Source organism: Diabrotica undecimpunctata, chromosome 6 (assembly GCF_040954645.1).
Source record: "Diabrotica undecimpunctata isolate CICGRU chromosome 6, icDiaUnde3, whole genome shotgun sequence".
Taxonomy (NCBI): Eukaryota; Metazoa; Arthropoda; class Insecta; order Coleoptera; family Chrysomelidae; genus Diabrotica; species Diabrotica undecimpunctata.
The window spans coordinates 5,025,385-5,043,935 of NC_092808.1; positions in this window are offsets into that span (position 1 = coordinate 5,025,385).

Sequence of the window (18,551 nt, forward strand, 5' to 3'; positions counted from 1 at the left end):
ACATTGTTCTTGCCCTATCTGTGTCAGGTCGTGTTTTTACATCATATGTAAGTATTGGTCTGATGGCTGTTTTGTAAATTTTGCCTTTCGGTTTTTCCAGATATTTTTATTTCTCCATATTGTTTTATTCAGGCAACTTGTGGCTCTGTAGTGTTGTTTGCTCTATTCCCTCGATCTTCCACTTCTGTTTCGTAGCTAGATAATGTTAAGTTTTATTACAGTATATTAAAATTTTGACTGATCGAAACGGAAAAACTGTTATGCCGAATAATACCATACAAGAAAGCTAAGAAAGACCAAAAATCCAATAGAACTATTTATTATTCCAGGAATTACTTGCATTCTCTTTACATTTGTTGCAGTGTACATTGGAAGTAGCGTAAATATTTGCTTAACTGAACATAAGACGCTTGTTTAAAAATACAGTGTGAAAAGACAGAGTTCCTGGAACAAAAATGAGATACATTTATTTAATATGCATAAAAAGGTAAAACAAGCAGCTGGTCTTCAAAAATCCAACACAGCTAACAAACTGCAGGATCAACAGACGAACATCATCACAGATAAAAATCAAGAAATATGAATATGGACCAAATACATACAAGACCTCTTTAAAGATAATAGGTCCGAATAACCTCCATCCTACATATGTAATAACGACTTACCAATCACATCAGATGAAGTGGAAAAAGCAATATCACAACTAAAAGAGGGCAAAGCACCTAGCTCTGACAATGCATATGCTGAACTCATAAAGCTATTTAACACCGACGGTACTCATCGACTAACAAAAATATCCAATGACTCATATTTAAACGGAGTAATACCAAGATCATGGCTGAAGTCAACGTTTATTGCTCTAGCAAAGAAAACAAAATCTGTATCCTGCAATAAATTTCCGGACCATCAGCTTAATGAGCCACATTTTAAGTTATTTTTAAAAATCAGACATCAAAGGATATAACAGACTATGGTTAAGCCATCCTGGGTTGACAGAGTTACTAATGTGGAGGTCCTGCGTAGAATGGGGAAAGAATGTGAAATTCTCATGACCGTCAAAACTAAAAAGTTGGAATATCTAGGACATGTAATGAGAAATCAAGAACGTTACGGCCTTCTTCAGCTGATTCTCCAAGGGAAGGTAAATGGTAAGAGAGGACCGGGAAGAAGACGCATTTCCTGGCTTCAAAATTTACGAAAGTGGTATAACACGACTACCACTTAACTGTTCCGCGCTGCAATAAACAAAGTAAAGATAGCCGTGATGATCGCCAACATCCGGAACGGATAGGCACTTTAAGAAGAAGAAGAAGCTATTCAAATGCCATGATTTATCAGTACCCATAAACATCAGGTTACTACATGTTATATCTTCCTATACTGTTGTACGGAGTTAAGTCGTGGACTATAACAGACGCTACGTTCAAGAAAATTGAGGCTTTCGAAATGTGGCTTTATCGATGAATCGTGAAGATATCCTTTACCGACCACGTTACTAACCAGGACGTTTTATTAAGAATGCAAATAGGAAAAGAGTTGTTAACCACCATCAAAACAACCAAAATCGAATACCTCGGTCACATTATGAGGAACAGCAAAAGATATTTGTTGCTGTAATTAATTCTATAAGGAAAAGTAGAAGGAAAACGAGGACCAGGAAGGCGAAGGATTTCCTGGCTGAAAACGTGGTTTAACACAACAACCACAAATCTTTTCAGAGCAGCAGTTTTCAAATAAGCACTACAACAAGAAGAAGAATATAAGATAAACTGTTGCTTTGTTCTTTGGAACAGATCAGCCATTGCAGAACATATCAACACATGATTGTTTAAGTTTTCTTTACTAATTTCTTTTATTCTTTCCTATTCCCTGCATTTTTTTTTTAGTGTTTTTTATCCTTTATATGCAATTCTAGTCAAAAATGTCGGAAAAGCGACGAGACCAGATAAAATACCGAGTGAAATAATAAAACTTTTATAAAAAATATCTCTCCTCCATATTTTTAAGAAAATTTATGAATTTTGCTATATACTAACGGATTGGGTATTATCGACTTTTGTGACGATACCTAAAAAGGAAATATAAAGAGATGTAGTGACCACCGAACCATCGGCTTGATGAGCCATGTTTTAAAAATATTTCTTTGAATTTTGCACTCAAAGATGTATCAAAAAGTAAAAAAAGAACTTGGTGATATACAATTTGGGTTCTGCATGAACCTGGGAATGAACTTTTCAGAGCAGCCGTCTCAAAAGTCCGAATAGCTATGATGATTGTCGACCTCTGTCGCGGAGATGCCACTTGAAGAAGAAGATGAATTAACTTGGGAAATCTACTTGGCGCAAGCCGTGTTTTTTCGGTTTCTCAGCCTGCTCTTCTGGCCATTTCAGACAATAAAGAACCGCCTGTTCTGCAGTACAGATGTGATTAGCTTTGTTAGAGTAATGTCTCTAGTGGTTTGGAAGATCTGTATCTTTGATAAGAGCATCTTGTAGTTTATGGTTTCGTAAGCAGTCGACAAGTAAATCAAGTGTCTCTATGTACTCAGTGAATGAAAGTGCTTGTGCAGTACCTGATTCTCGGGGCCTTAATCCAGCTTGGTACCGGATTAGATTATGTTCGATACTTTTTTCGATGCGTTGCATTATCATTCTTTCAAACAATTGGCAACCTAATTGGCATAGTAGCGAAGTCGGCCTGCAACTTCTTGGTTCTACTGGATCTTTCCCATGTTTCAGCAAGACGATCACTTGTAATCTTCAGGGCTTTGGTATCTTCTCTATTTTCACATAGGTGTTGAATAAGTGCAGTATCCATAATTTAGTAAGGAATTGGACACGACCAAACATGCGAACTACTAAGAAGAATAAACCTAGCATGGGCAGCCTATAGAAAACTCAAAGACATCTTTATAAGCGATATACCAATGTCTTTAAAACGTAAAACATTTGACCAATTGTAAAAACTATAGAGGGATATCGGTCACAAGTTCAATGAGTCGACTATACGGTCGAATACTACGGGACCTGATAGAGGAAGATTATCAATCGTCTGAAGACGAAGAACAAGGAGGATTTAGAGCAGGTCGTTCATGTACAGATAACATCTTCTGTCTTAAACAAATTATAGAAAAGAAAATTGTGACAAATAGAGAGTTACATATGACTTTTGTAGATCTTGAGAAGGCATATGACACAGTCCCGCTAAATAAACTATGGGAAGTCCTGGGCACATCAAACATACATCAAACATTGGTTAGTGCTCTCAAAGATCTATATTATGGTTCAAACTCCCAAATGAAATTCGGAAACCTCTTAGCTGAAAAATTTGCAGTTACTAAGGGTCTCAGACAAGGATGTTATATCTCTCCGACTCTATTTAAGATTTATATCTCTGCAGCTCTGAAACAATGAAAAAGGAAAGTCAAAGGAATGGGTATACAATTGAACGATCAGGATTACATATATACTTTACAGTTTGCAGATGATCAGGTGGTGATCTCAAATGACAAAGATGACATGGAATACATGCTTAGAAAACTAATTAAAGAATACCAGAAATGGGGATTAAATATCAATTTAGAAAAGACAAAATACCTCTCAATTGGAGCTGAAGCAGAACAACTCGATATCGATGACAATCAAAAAATAAATCCATGCAACGAATATAAATACCTGGGCGTCATCTTCGACCGTAGTGGAAAAGACGAACGAGAAATAGAACATCGAATTGTACAAGCACGAAGAGCTATAGCATGTTTGAACGGAATTCTATGGAGTAAAGAAATATCAAAGAAAAGAAAATGGAACATCTATGAGACAATGGTTAAAACTAGCCTACTTTATGGAGCTGAGACATGGAGAATAACCGAAAAATATAAGAAAAAGGTCGAAGCCACGGAAATGGATGCCATCAGAAGATCGATGAGAATATCAAGATCCGACAGAATACGGAATGAAGTGATAAAACAACAAATGGGTATAGAGGGCACTATAGTTGAGGATATTGAGAGAAAACAGCTCATATGGTATGGGCATGTGAGCCGAATGGGGGACGAAAGATTGCCTAAAAAAACGATGATGTGGCAACCCCCAGAGAAGAGGAAACGAGGAAGACCACCACAGAGCTGGAACCTGGGAGTTAGGAAAGCGATTAGCGCTCGAAATCTGGACGAAAACCTAACCCAAGACAGAATACAGTGGCGTTTGGGAGTCGGACAACGTCGTAAGACGTTATAAAAACCGAATATATATATATATATATATATATATATATATATATATATATATATATACATTTGACCAATGTTTGTTGCCTATGATGACCTATGGTGGCGAAACTTTGACAATGACAGCTACAACTTCTAAAACGCTGCAAATAGCTCAGAGGAAAATGGAAAGGTCAATGCTGAATATATCGCTTCGTGACCGAATTAGAAATTAAGACTTAAGACGAAGAACAGGAGTAACCGATGTAATTTCCCGAACTGCCACACTGAAATGGAACTGGGCCGGACACGTCGCCCGAATCAGTGATGAAAGGTTTACGAATACATTGCTTAAGTACATGGGGGCCAAGATTAGACAAAAAGAGTAGAGGAAGACCCCCTACTCGTTGGACTGACGATCTCAAGAAAATGTCAAGAAATTGGATGAAAAGTACGCAAGGTATAGCACAATGAACAAAAATGAGGGAGGCCTACGTCTAGCAGTGGACGCAAAGAGCTGGGTGATGATAATGAAGTGATTTTTTTGCCTTTTTTCGGTTTTCTTGTTTCTCAGTATTTGTTATGCTACTTGATTGGCGCTTACGTTTGGGATGCATGTCTTTCCTAAAGCATCGCCGTTAAGTTATTTCTGTATCTTGCTACTGTATGTCATGTCGAGTTTTTCTCTCCATTTACTCTGTCTAAATTCACTAAGTTATTCAAGCAATATTGAACCGCAGTTAATTATATCTTCATTAAATGGATCTTTCTTCGTAGAGGTCCCCGTACTTTGATAGAAGGCTTTGGGATTCGTCAAATAGCCCGGGAATATAATGCTGCATTGAACCTTTTGGAGTTGTTTGTTTTGTGACATATCTCAGTGTTTTATCTAAGGATATAAGGACATATGTATCGCTAGGGATAATGAAAAGTGTCATTTTGTTAAAACGTTTCCATCAAACGGAAAACGATTTTTAAACAGTGGAACAACTGAACACATTCAAAAACATTTTTATCGTGAAACCCACACTTCATACGATATATATATATATATATATATATATATATATATATATATATATATATATATATATATATATATATATAATCAGATGCAAATTCAAAGTATTTCAGTTTTTTTTATTTTTAGCCCCATTTTGACGATTTTTTTAGCACACTATGTATTAATTTATAAATTTTAATTTGGATAAAATTTGGTCAGTTTTTGGATAAAATTTTAATTTGACTTTGAAACATGCTGTGAAATAATTCCGTTTGCGAATTTTTGTAAAACCCTATTTTTCGGTTGTAACCATGTTTCCTAAGCCTTGAGTTTTTTGTTTCATGTCAAAATATGCCTTAGTTCATTTTTTAGAGCCAAATGAATTTGCCACCCACAATTTAGGACTTTTTAATTATCATCATTTTGGAGTTATTTTATAATACGACGATGTGGCTTTGGTGACTATTATCATTATGTCATATTGACACTTACATTTTGTTTACCTATGATTAATCATGGTTCTTAGTGTCGAAGATTGTGCGAAAGCATTTGCTCTGGTTGAAGATGGGCGAAATTATGAATATGTAGCTAGAGTACTATACATTCATCGCTCTACCATTCAAAGGGTAGTGGAACGTTTTATACGAACTGGAACAAATAAGCGTAAAGCGGGAAGTGACAGGAAGCGCAAAACTACCGCTTTAGATGATCGTTTTATACGAGTCAACGCTTTGCGGGATCGTCATTTAACAGCGGTGTAAACAAGAAATCAGCTTCAAGAGGTTCGAGGTAATAATGTAAGTGTATTTACAGTTTGTCGAAGATTACGTGAATTTGGTTTGCAAAGTTGCAGACCAGCAACTGGGCCCAAATTACTTCCACGGTAAAGAGTGGCTAGACTACAATTTTCCAGTAAACATTTACATTGGAATTTAGGACAACGAAGTAATGTTCTTTTTACGGGTGGGTCGAGATACTGTATTCATTTCTCAGATGAGAGAGAACGAGTATGGCGTTGAACGTTGAACTGGAGAGAGATTTGCGGAGTGCGCTTTCAGTCCCAGCGTTAGACATAGATGGGTTTCGGTGATGGTATGGACAGGAATAACCCTAAAGGCTCACACTAAATTGGTATTTATCGAGGGTTTGCTTGAATATTAGAGGTCGCGAAGTCGCACCAGCCTCAATTAACGAACTTCGCTTGACTCTAGAAGAAGAATGGCAAAACATCCAGCAAGATTATATTCGCAACCTCATAGACAGCATGAGCCAACGTGTACAGGCAAATATATAGGCTATGGGAGGCAATACAAAGTACTAAGTTATTTTTTCGTAGTTTTTCTTTGTTATTTGCGTACTTAGGTTAAGATACATTTAAGCTGTTTTTTATGTTGTTATTATTATCATTGTTTATTAAAACCAAAATCATGTCGTTGCTTTTAATCATTATTTAAATACAGTGCTTCTAATATGTCGATATGATATTCCTTCGATATCAATCACCAAAGCTCCCATCGTCATATTATAAATTAATACAAAAGATAATGGTAATATTAGGAAAAGTCGTAAATTGTGGGTGGCAAAGTCATTTCACTCCTAAAAATGAACCAATCCATATTTTTACATGAAATAAAAAACATATTACTTAGAAGACATGGTTGCAACCGAAAAACAAGGTTTCACGAAAATCTAACGGAATTATTCCAAAGTGTTTCAAAGTTAGGATAAAAAACCACCTTCCGGTTAACCCCGTATAATATATAAGTCAAATACAAAATTTAATTAAAAAACTCACCATACTAAATTAAAATCTGTAAAGTTTAATTCAGTGTGCTAAAAAAATCATCAAAATAGGGCTGAATTAAAAAAATCTGAAATACTTTGAATTTTTCTCCGTTGCGTTTTTTTTGCATCTGTGTATATATAATAAGACTACTAATTAAATCTTAAAAATTTTAAACTTCAACAATAAATTTAATATTTTACCATGATTTCCCCAAATAGTAGGCAATAATTTAGGCAAAGAACCTTATGCCAATCTGTCAACACTGTAAAATACAAATTAATTGTATTTTTTGTGTTATAAGTAGACTATCGTGACAATATTGAGTTCTCTGATTGAATGATAAAAATATTTATTTTCATTAAAGAAAACTATTAAGTTTATCAAGATAAAATATCACACAAATTTCATTTTAGTTTGGAAATGATAGGTGCAATAAGAGAAATAAAACTTAAAGGTTCTGAATATAACCAACTAGATTAGAGGTCGTAATGTAGAATCATGTTAGAGCAGGAAAAGATTAATAAAAGACTGTTGGCCAATAATGATGTGGCAACTGTATATATGCAGCGTATTCGTTAATCTTGTTATTTTTGAATATCAATGTTTTTTAGTGAGATGTTTCTTTTATTCTTCTTACACCTACTTTTGGAACTCCGAATATCTTTCGTAGCTTTTTCTTACCATAGATCCCGATTTTTCTTCTTTCCTTCTGGTTTATAGTTTAGGTTTAACATGCATACATCACTGGGGCGTGATCAAATTAGTGTTTTATACGTGTTAATTTGGTTGCTCTAAATAATTTTTTTGTATTTAATAGTATATTCATTGGCACCCCTGCTCCGTTAGCCATCATTGGTCTCTTATCTATATTTCTCTCTTCGCTTCTCCATGTGTTTTTATATAATCCATGTGTTCCATTATATGCTCTTCGGTAACAAGCAGCTTGCCGGTTAATCTTGAATAAATCTTGTGGTATCTTCTTTACCTGTTATTAAAATTTTGAGTATTTTATGTAGTAGCTTTCCACTTTTGTGTCTTTATTGTCTCTTTAACTACTATTCTTTGCTTTTTATACTTTTCATAATTATCATTATTTCTTTGCCTAGATATGTTTTCCAAAGCTTCTACTTTAATTGTACTTCCAGTTTTATTTGGTTTTTCCACCATAATGTGTACTTTTTTATTATTAGTACTTGTAAATCCACAAATGTCTCTAGCTACTTGGTACACTTTTTTTTTGAACAGTTTTCATATTCTTTCAATATCTGTATCTTCATTCCAATTTATGCTCTCCAGCTTCTCTTTAAATATATCATGACATTTTCTTCTAACATTCAAATTCATCAATTTTTATGCTTTTATACTGGGAAATTAATATCTATTTTCTGTTTGTAAGTCTCCTAAAGTAGGGTTGTTTTTTATCTTAAATTTGGCTTCTAATGATCAGCGCCGATTTCATATCCTCTCTTGACACGATCCTGTGCCATTTTGATAAACTCTTTTTGTACAAAAAATAAATCAATTATATATCTTTCTGTAACAATAAAACACTGAAAACTTTGTTTTCAAAACTTCCACAAAATTTATTTTAAATTCTTATCACTACAGCTGTTTCGGCTTAATGCCTTTCACTCGAGAAAGGCAATTAGCCGAAACAGCTGTAGTGATAAGAATTTAAAATAAATTTTGTGGAAGTTTTGAAAACAAAGTTTTCAGTGTTTTATTGTTACATAAAATGAATTTCCATCAAGTAACGGTCGAATCCATCAATTATATATCTTTCTCCTCTGTTCTCCATGATATTGGGATATTTTTGTATATAATTGTGTTATCGTCAGATCCAGAGATCTGACGACAGTAAGAGTCAAGATCGGAGAGGGAATAAGACCGAGATAGATTATTCTGGTCCCGGCCTAGCTTCCTTCGGACGGTCCAGCAGCGACACAGACCAATGAAGTGGACGAGCTGGTGAGAAACTTCAAAGATACAGTTACTCATCGATTGCGAGGCCAACGCACATCACAGGAAGTTCCTGAGTAATTTTATATCAAAATGGCATGTATCTGAGAAGGAGAGCTGCTCAAACCATAGACACATTAGATACACATTAAAGGAGAAAGCAGTAAAAGTCACTGATTGCATTCCACGTTCAACCAACTTTGAAACTGATAAAGAAGTCTTGAAACAGCATATGTCGAGGATGGAGAGAACGATAAATGACGCCACGGATCTAAAAATGGCAGTGAATGATCTAAATGACGCTATAATTTCAGCATTCCAAGAAACCTGGTCTCTAACGAAGGGAAATTCTACCAGGGATACGCCATGGTAGAAAAAAAACTGTCTGTGTTGAAGAAAAGGACTAAGAAGCTATTCAAAAGAGCCAAAATAACCGAGAGGTGTGGAGAATATAGAACCATACGGGCGAAATACTATACATATACAGGGTGGTCCTTAAGTAATTGTACAAACAGAAACCGTAGATTCTGCACTTTAAAATATTACGATTTAAGCCAACTTGCTTTAATAAAATATTGATATTAAGAAAGATACAGGGTGTTAAAGTGGAAATTTAAAATTTTATTTTTCGCTATTACTTTTACGTTTGTAAATATTTTTCGACAAAAATTTACAGTTGGATGCTTTTGAGAAGGAAAAATTATAATTTTATACTTTCTTTAATGTAACTAATAAAGGGCGCCACATATACCGCATGTGTGGCATAAATTTGCGCTTAACTTTTTTGCTCTTTAAGTTAGCTCTATTTATGTTAAAAAATATTAAAGATACATTATTTGTACAAAGAAAAGGTATACTTGATAGTAACCTGAAAATTCAACCGTTTTCGAGATAAATGTATTTTATAAGTCAGCTGCACAATAATTCTTAGTTTGATATTTGTGCGGTAAAGCACTGAATACCTGTAGATAAGCATAATTCATAGTTTATTCTTATTAAAACAACTCAAAGATGATAATGTAACATCACAAAATGGTTTGTTATATGTCCAATGTCTTATTGGAGAAAAGATATTTCATCTCCTTCTTTAGGTGCCGTGTCCGTAGTCAGACGTTGGCCGTCATCATGTTTACAATTTTCCTTTGCTATCGCTTCTATAATGGCGTTGTATTACTTTTTCTCTATTGTAAAATGCTAAAAACCCAAAATATGTGGTTTATGCAAGATGGTACACAACCACATTCTAGAGAGAAGACAGTTGGAACATACTTAAATACAACTTTTCTGAACGTTGGATTGGTCGTGGTAGTCGTATTCCTTGGCAATATGGTGAGATATTGATATAATTATTTAATTCATAAAAAATCCGAAAAGAATACTTAGTTCATTACGTAAATTGTTTACTCAGTTTTATTAGGACAAATAGAAACTAGAGCACAGGTATTTAATTACACATATGTGTCCTGTTTCATAATACTTTTGCTACAAATCTAACCTGAAAGACTCAGCATTTTTACAAAAACATCATCGTTTTCCTAATAACCGATATTGTTATAAATATAGTAAACACACAAGCAATTTAGTTCAGCATAATATTAGTTCGTTAGTAAATCATAATAGTCCATTTGTTCGAGATATAATTATAGTTACTCATAAGCTGTAACGTAATCATATAAATAAGTAATGTCATCGATATATTCATCCATTATACATTATAGCCACCACGTAGCCCCGAATTTAATCCGCTTGATTTTGGTGTATGAAGCAGATTAAAATAACGTGTCTATAAGAATCCCATAAACATTCGCAACCAACTATGGTAAGAAATAAATACTGCAGTCGTTTCTTTAGAACCAATGATGCTATTTAATATGAGACGATCTTTTATGAAATATATTGACAAATGAATTAAAGAAAATGGTGGACATATCGAACACTTACTTTAATAAAAAGTTATGTTATTTAGTTTAACTATTTCTTAATTTGATTTGTAAACAAAATGTTTTGATTATGACTTTAATTTAACATAAAACGTAAAATGTTTGATGTAAAATCCTATTATTCTGTAATTTTGTCAAATCCTATTATTAATTATTCTGCTGATATATTTATTTTATTTAATATTTCGTTAACTATTAACTTTAGTTAAAGGTATTTTATACCAAAATTCAGAAGTATTAATGTTTTTGTCTATTTTTTCTTCGTTGCCTGGAGTAATTGCCTTAGATCAGAACTATGCAGCTGATTTTTAAAATGCGATTATCTCGAAAACTGTTGAGTTTTGAAGTTATTAACAAGTATACCTTTTTTTGTTAAAATAATGAATCTTTAATATTTGTTATCTCAAATAAAGGTCACTTAAAGAGCAAAAAAGTTAAGTGCAAATATATGCCACATATGTAGCATATGTGGCGTCCTCTATCAGCTACATCGTAGTGTGCATCAAATTATAATTTCTCATATTTAAAAGTACCCAGTTGTAAATTTTTATGCATAAATGTTTACAAACATGAAAGTTATAGCGAAAAATAAAATTTTAATTTTGCACTTTAACACCCTGTATCTTTCTTAATATCAACATTTTATTAAAGCAATTTGGCTTAAATCGTAATATTTTCAAGGGTAGAATCTACTGTTTCCTATAGCCGTTTCTACTGTGTAGACCTATAAATCACCAGGAGGGGATGGTATATACTCAGTGTTATTACAAAAGGGACCGAAACTTTTGGACAGCAGAATATGCAATTTACTCAGTACTGTAGCCTTTGGGTCCGAAACTTTTGGACAGCAGAATATGCAATTTACTCAGTACTGTAGCCTTTGGGTACATATCTAAAGCATGAAGAGAGATTAGAGTAACTTTCATCCCTAAACCGGGGTAAGAGAACGGGAAAAGGCCTCTCAGAACAATAAGTCTAATGTGATGTCTACAGAAGACATTAGAGAAACTGATCGACAGGTATATTAGGGATGAAACATTGGTACACACTTCAGTACATCAAGAATAACATGCCTACAAAGCATGAAATTCAACCAAGACAGCACTCCATAGACTCATAGAAAAAGTAGAGAACACATTTAAAAATAAAGATGTGATGCTGGGAGCCTTTTTGGATATAGAGAAGGCTTTCGATAATACTTCGATAACAGCCATAACCAATGCCCTGAGACGCAAAGGAGTCGAGGATATATGTTTGAATTAGATAGAATCCATCTATTTAACTCTAATTCAACTAAAAATTAAATTATGACTGTTGAGCATCCATTCCTTTTTTTCTTAGTCTTAGTTATGCATAATATGAATATTCCTGTTTTTTTTTTAAATTTATCTATGATTTCCTCTTCTTTATTGTTTATATGTAGCATTATAATGGAACAAATTTATAGAAACTTCCACCTGGTTAAATGATGTTAGTTATGTTACCCTTAAAATTATATTTACTGAACGTAATTTTAAATAGAGAACTCAATATAAATTAGTATGTCAAATGTGATAATTATAGTTGTAAGATTTTTCGTAATAACAACGTTGTTAGTTCCTCGAATATTATTCGTCCACACTGTACATTCCATACAATAAAGCAATTTTTATCTGTTCAAACAAACCGTAAGAGTGCACAAGATCACCGAATTTTTTATTAAACAATCTTGTGGACTTTTACGATTTATATAAGGCTCTAATAGTTATTAAGAATTTTACGTTGCTAGTTACCACTGTTCATTTATATTTTAAAATGACTATTTGTAGGTTGGTTTTTAATAAAACTTAAATATAATGAAGTTTTTTAGTTATTCACACAAATTCCTATAACGAAAAAATTATTTATTATCCAAAAATTCAGTCTCTTTGTCCTCAATTTTTCAGACCTCTCTCTTCAGTCGTAACCCATCGCAGGAATGAATGGCAGAATTGAGAGTTTATATTAAAAAGGCAACAAATTAGTACGTAGGCGGTACAATAAGTACTTAGCCTCACCGCCCGATGGTGCCACTATCTCAATAAAAATCTACTATCGTGTAATACATTCTCGTACACAACTAATGTCAAGAGGCGAAGACTGTTCTATCCGCCGAAAAAGTGATGGCCAGCAGTTTCTGGGATTCACAAGGGGTGATCTACGTCGACTACCTGAAGAATGGCAAAACGATCACAGGGCTCTACTACACCGAATTATTGGACCGATTCGACGTTGAATTGCAGAAAAACGACACTATTTGGCGAAGAAAAAAGTGCTCTTCCATCATGATAATGGACTCGCTATACCTCCGCCGTCGTCGCCATGGCAAAATTGATCAAATTTCGCTACGAAATGTTGCCTCACCCAATATATCCTCTAGATTTGGCCCCATGTGACTTTTTGTTTCCAAACTTAAAAAAGGCACTCGCCGAGCAGAAATTTTATCCTAAGACTACTTTGCAGACCTCGAGAAAAGTTATTTTTCATACGAGTTAAAGAAGTTGGAACATCGCTGGGTCGATGTTTCAACATCAAAAAGTAGACTATGTTGAGAAATAAATTGCCTGATTCTTGAAGTACGCTTTGCTGCGTAAGCAATTTGTGTAATTGCAAGAATACACTTTTATATACAATTTTAAAATCAGAATAAACGTAGATGTCATCAAATTAAAAGTGTCGTTATTGTCCCTTAATAATTAACATTAAAAGAACTTACACCTGCTACTATAATGAAGTTTCTTCTACTCTTATTACGTGGCGTTCGTGTGATCTTTACTAAGCAATGAAATAAAGAAAAACATAACTATAAATTAATAAAATAAGAAAAGTGAAGGAAATAAAAGAAAGAAAAAGTTAAGTCAGCAAAAAGTTAAGTAAATTTGAAGCAAAATAAACGGGGAAAGAATCAAAACGAAGAAATATTAAATAGTCGGTATTGCCAAAGGTCGAGAAGTGGACGATTTTCAGCTAAAGAAGCTGTGTGATTTAAATGAAAAAATGGGTTATTAAGAGGGCAGTGAAAGCAAAGAGAATCGATTTGTAAATTGTTAGCTAGGTTCAAATAAAACTAGCTGCCTATCGCGACTTCGCGCCGATGATGTAATGAAAAATGCGATATAATCTTCTGTAAAGTATAAGTCTATATTAAAAGTTACAGTACGCACTGAAATTATCAAGAAGAAAATAAAATTTACGCTTTTGCAAAATGGTTAATAAGGGTTACAAAAATATATCTCTAGTTTTTAGAATACAACTGCAATTAGATAATGCTCCAATCGATCAAGTCAAAACATTTAAATACTTGGGAATGATGATGAATGGCCAATGGGATCCTGAACAAGAAATAAAATGCCGTACCGAACAAGCAAGGAAAGCTTTTATTAAATTTAAACCGCTACTAAGCAATCTTTCCTTCAATCTCCGCTACAGGATGGTTAAATACTATGTATGGTCCATATTGTTATACGGCATGGAAATATGTACGTTAAAAGTTCCTTCCATTAATAAGTTGAAGACCTTCGAAATGTGGACGTTGCGAAGAATGTTCCGCGTACCATGGACAGATAGGGTGAGAAACGAGGAAGTCTTAAGAAAGGCAAATACTAAGAGGAAACTACTCAATTTGATAAAGGTACAAAAATTGGCTACCTCGGCCATATTCTGAGAGGAAAAAAATACGCAATCCCTCAACTAATCATCCAGGGAAAGATTGAAGGCAAGAGAGGAGTAGGTTGCAAACAAATGTCGCGGCTACGGAACATAAAGAACTGGACAGGCATAAATACCACTGGCGATCTTTTGCATGCTGCAAAACACAGACGTCTGGCCTTAAGATAATTCGCCAACGCACTATAGGTGCACGGCACTATAAGAAAAAGAAGAAGAAGTTTTTTTTAACGTTATATTGATTTTTGATTACAGATTAAAATATTGATCATTCGGTCATCGTTGAATTATGGAACTCTCTAAGTGACTGTGTTGAATTCAATACACTAGGTAAGATGGAGAGAGCAGAACGAAGATAATATGTATTGATTTATACACAAAATAAAAATGTAAAGCATAATGAAGAAATTATTTGCTTATGAATCAAGAAACCTTGATGAGCGTTTACTCATCAAAAATTTAAGAAATAAGCACAGATAGTAATAGATAAAAGATAAAGGAATTGGTATTTAAACAAGATAATAAAAAATTATCAGGTCTTAGAAACAGAAACAGTACTAAAGGTTTAAGAGAGGCTTAAGAGTGTTAACATAATTTTGTGTACAATAAAAAGTAAAGCAAAGACAACTAATAAAAAACTATAAAGAAGAATCATAAAAAATTCTTATTTAATAATAACAGTACAAAACGCTGTATAGAATAGAAAGTACCGAAATAAAGCAAATCACTAATTTTGGCATAGAGAATACATTTATAAATATATTGGATATTTTTATATCGATAATAATGATATAAAAATATTATAAACATTATAATCATTCATGCAGTGACTGGTGAACAGTGTACAAGTGATATTAAGCTGGGGGTTCAGGAAACTGAGACCAAGGAAGTCCTGATAAAGACTTCAGAAAGGACGTCGAAAGCTCGATGTACAGAAATTCGACGCACTTTAACCCAGAAACCAGGTGAGTTTGATATAAATTTGTTTAATAATATTTATTTATTTATTATTAATATAAAACCCTCGACGTAGAAGGGGAAAAAGAAAAAAAAATCGATTTACCAAAAATCTGTACGCCATAAAAAAAAATATTCCAAATAGAAAATGTAGCTAAGATAATTTGAACAAAAACGTCTATTAGCATGTTTTATGTAGCTGATCTGTTCTTTCAGAAACAACGATTGAAGCGATCGGCAATTTTAAATGTCAGTTAAGCGCGCGAAATCAATACTCAATAAAATTTGTATCAGCTCTACGGTAAAAATTCAATATCTTTTGATTCAAATGTTTTATCGATAAAAATATAGATGCATTTTAAAGGTAACGAGAACATCTTTCGTATGCAATTTTTGTATTTTGCTGCAAATTAACTCAGTTTTTTAAAGGTGTTAAATAAATTTGATGCTATTTTGCCATTTTTTATAATTTTTTTGAGATCAATAGAATGTCTCCCTTTCATTGACTAGCCACTATTGAGTTTTCATAAATAGAACCTAGTCTTTAAAACCAACAGCATGAAATTTTAGTTTTGAGTTTTGGCAACAAATGTGAGGTTTTTGAAATATGCTTAAAAAACGCTGAATTTAAACTTTAACATTACAAACGATGTAAAAACTGCGTTTTTTAATTACAATAGTACGTTTTTCAAAAGTACTTAACTTCTGGTAAAAATTACACCCAAAACCGTCTTCTTGGAGGCATTTCCCTTGACGTGCGATCATTTCTAATGAAAAAGTTTAAATTCTGCGTTTTTAGTCATATTTCAAATGTCTCATATTTGCTGCCAAAAATAAAAATTGAACTTTCATGTTATAGGTTATGAAGACTGGCCTCCATTAATTGAAATTTTACTACAGCCGGTCAATGAAAGTAATAAATTTTATTGATCTCACGAGAATCGTAAAATATGACAAAATTCGCGCAAAGTTTATTTATTGATCAGCTTTATAGAAACTGACTGCATTTAAAAAAAACAAACATTGCGTACAAAAGCTGAACTCTTTACCTTAAAAACGAATTTTGATTTTCGTCGATTGGACATTCTCATCAAAAGATATCGATTTTTTACCGTCGAGTTGATTTATTCAACATTTATTTCGCGCGAGGAACTGACATTCAAAATCGCCGTTCGCTTCAAAGCTTTACTTTGAGATATACCATATTATAAGAGAAGTCTGGGAAAAAAAAGAAATACCGAAACACTGGCATGAAAGCCATATAGTACCTATCCATAAGAAGGGAGACAAGCAAATGTCCAAACTATAGTGGAATATCATTAATCAATACAACGTACAAAATTATATCCATAATACTATCTAGAAGGCTAACTCTATACGCAGAGGAAATAATAGGCGACTACCAAAGCGGATTCAGACCGGGAAGGTCGACCATATATTCGTCCTACGCCAGGTGTTGGAAAAAAACTGGGAATTTAACCGCGATGTACACCAAATCTTCGTGGACTCTAAACAAGCTTACGATTTTGTTAGCAAAGAAGCATTGTGGGAGACCATGGTAGAAATGGGAGTACCGGTCTTAGACAAGGAGATCCTCTCGCCCTCCTGCTATTGAATATTTTGCACTGAAACATGCGGTAAGGAAAGCTCAACCACAACTGACAAACGGATTTGCCGCCCAAGGATCAAAAATACTATTGGTGTTTGCGGATGACGTGGACACAATTGCATAATCCACCAGAGATGCAAAAGAAGTTTTCACCCTATTTGAAAACGGAGCCAAGGAAGTTGGTCTGAAGATCAACGAGGACAAGACCAAGTACATGATGGTTACAAATAACCCAAGACCAAAGGTTAGACAAAACGTAACAATCAATGAATACAACTTTAAAGTCGTCAAAGAATTCAAGTACCTGGGAGCGATCATAACATCTGAAAATAAATATGAAAAGGACGTGGCAGGCAGGATCATTGCAGGAAACAGGGCATAATGACCGTACTTAAATCAAAAATACTCTCAATACCAGCAGCAAAAATAAAAGTATACAAGATAATAATTCGTCCCACAATAACGTATGGAAGCGAGACATAGACTCTGAACCAGCGGGAAACGACAAAATTACTGGTACTGGAAAGAAAGATACTGCGGACTATCTATGGGCCTGGCAGAGAAGAGACAGGAGAACAGGAGAATGGAGCAAAAGACACAATGATGAACTCCACACAGTATATGGGATGAAAACATAGTACTCTACATTAAAGCAAACCAAATAAGATGGGCGGGCCACGTACTAAGATCGATTGACGAAAGACTCCTGAACGCCACATCCTGGGAAAGACCAAATGGCGGAAGGTCAGTTGGTCGCCCAAGAATAAGATGGAAGGACGCAGTAGCCAGTGATCTACGCAAAATGGGAATACAGCAATGGGAAATAGCTGCTCAGGACCGACAACTCTGGAGGGAAATAGTAAACGCGGCCAAGACTCACATAGAGTTGTATAGCCAAATGATGATGATGATGACATTTTTTATTTAAAACATTTTTTTCTGCGGCGTACAGATTCTTGGTAAATCGGTTATTTTGCGTTTTTACCCTCTACAAGGGGGGTTTTATGGGGAAGCCCGGAGGTAAAAGTGGTAAACTTTTTTGCATCTTTTTTGGAGTTCCGAATTTGATATTCTTTGCAAAATCCAGCTTGTTCGTATAATTTTTAGGGGTCCAATCTCGGACAACTGGACTATAAGCTGTCAGAGAAAAGGTGTGATAGGATGAGGATGATGATTTAGATTTTTATATAATAGATAGATCAATCCAAAGCAGATGAGTATAAAGTAATATAAAGTTTATTTGGGTCAAGATATTATAAGAATACTGGACAAACGTGTTATTGTTTTGCAATTTAAAATGTAAAGTGCCATAAAGCTTATAGCATGTTCTATTGTATGAGCAATTTGTGTGATTTGCTGCAAGAATACACTGTTACATTAAATTATAAATAAGAATAAGTATAGAC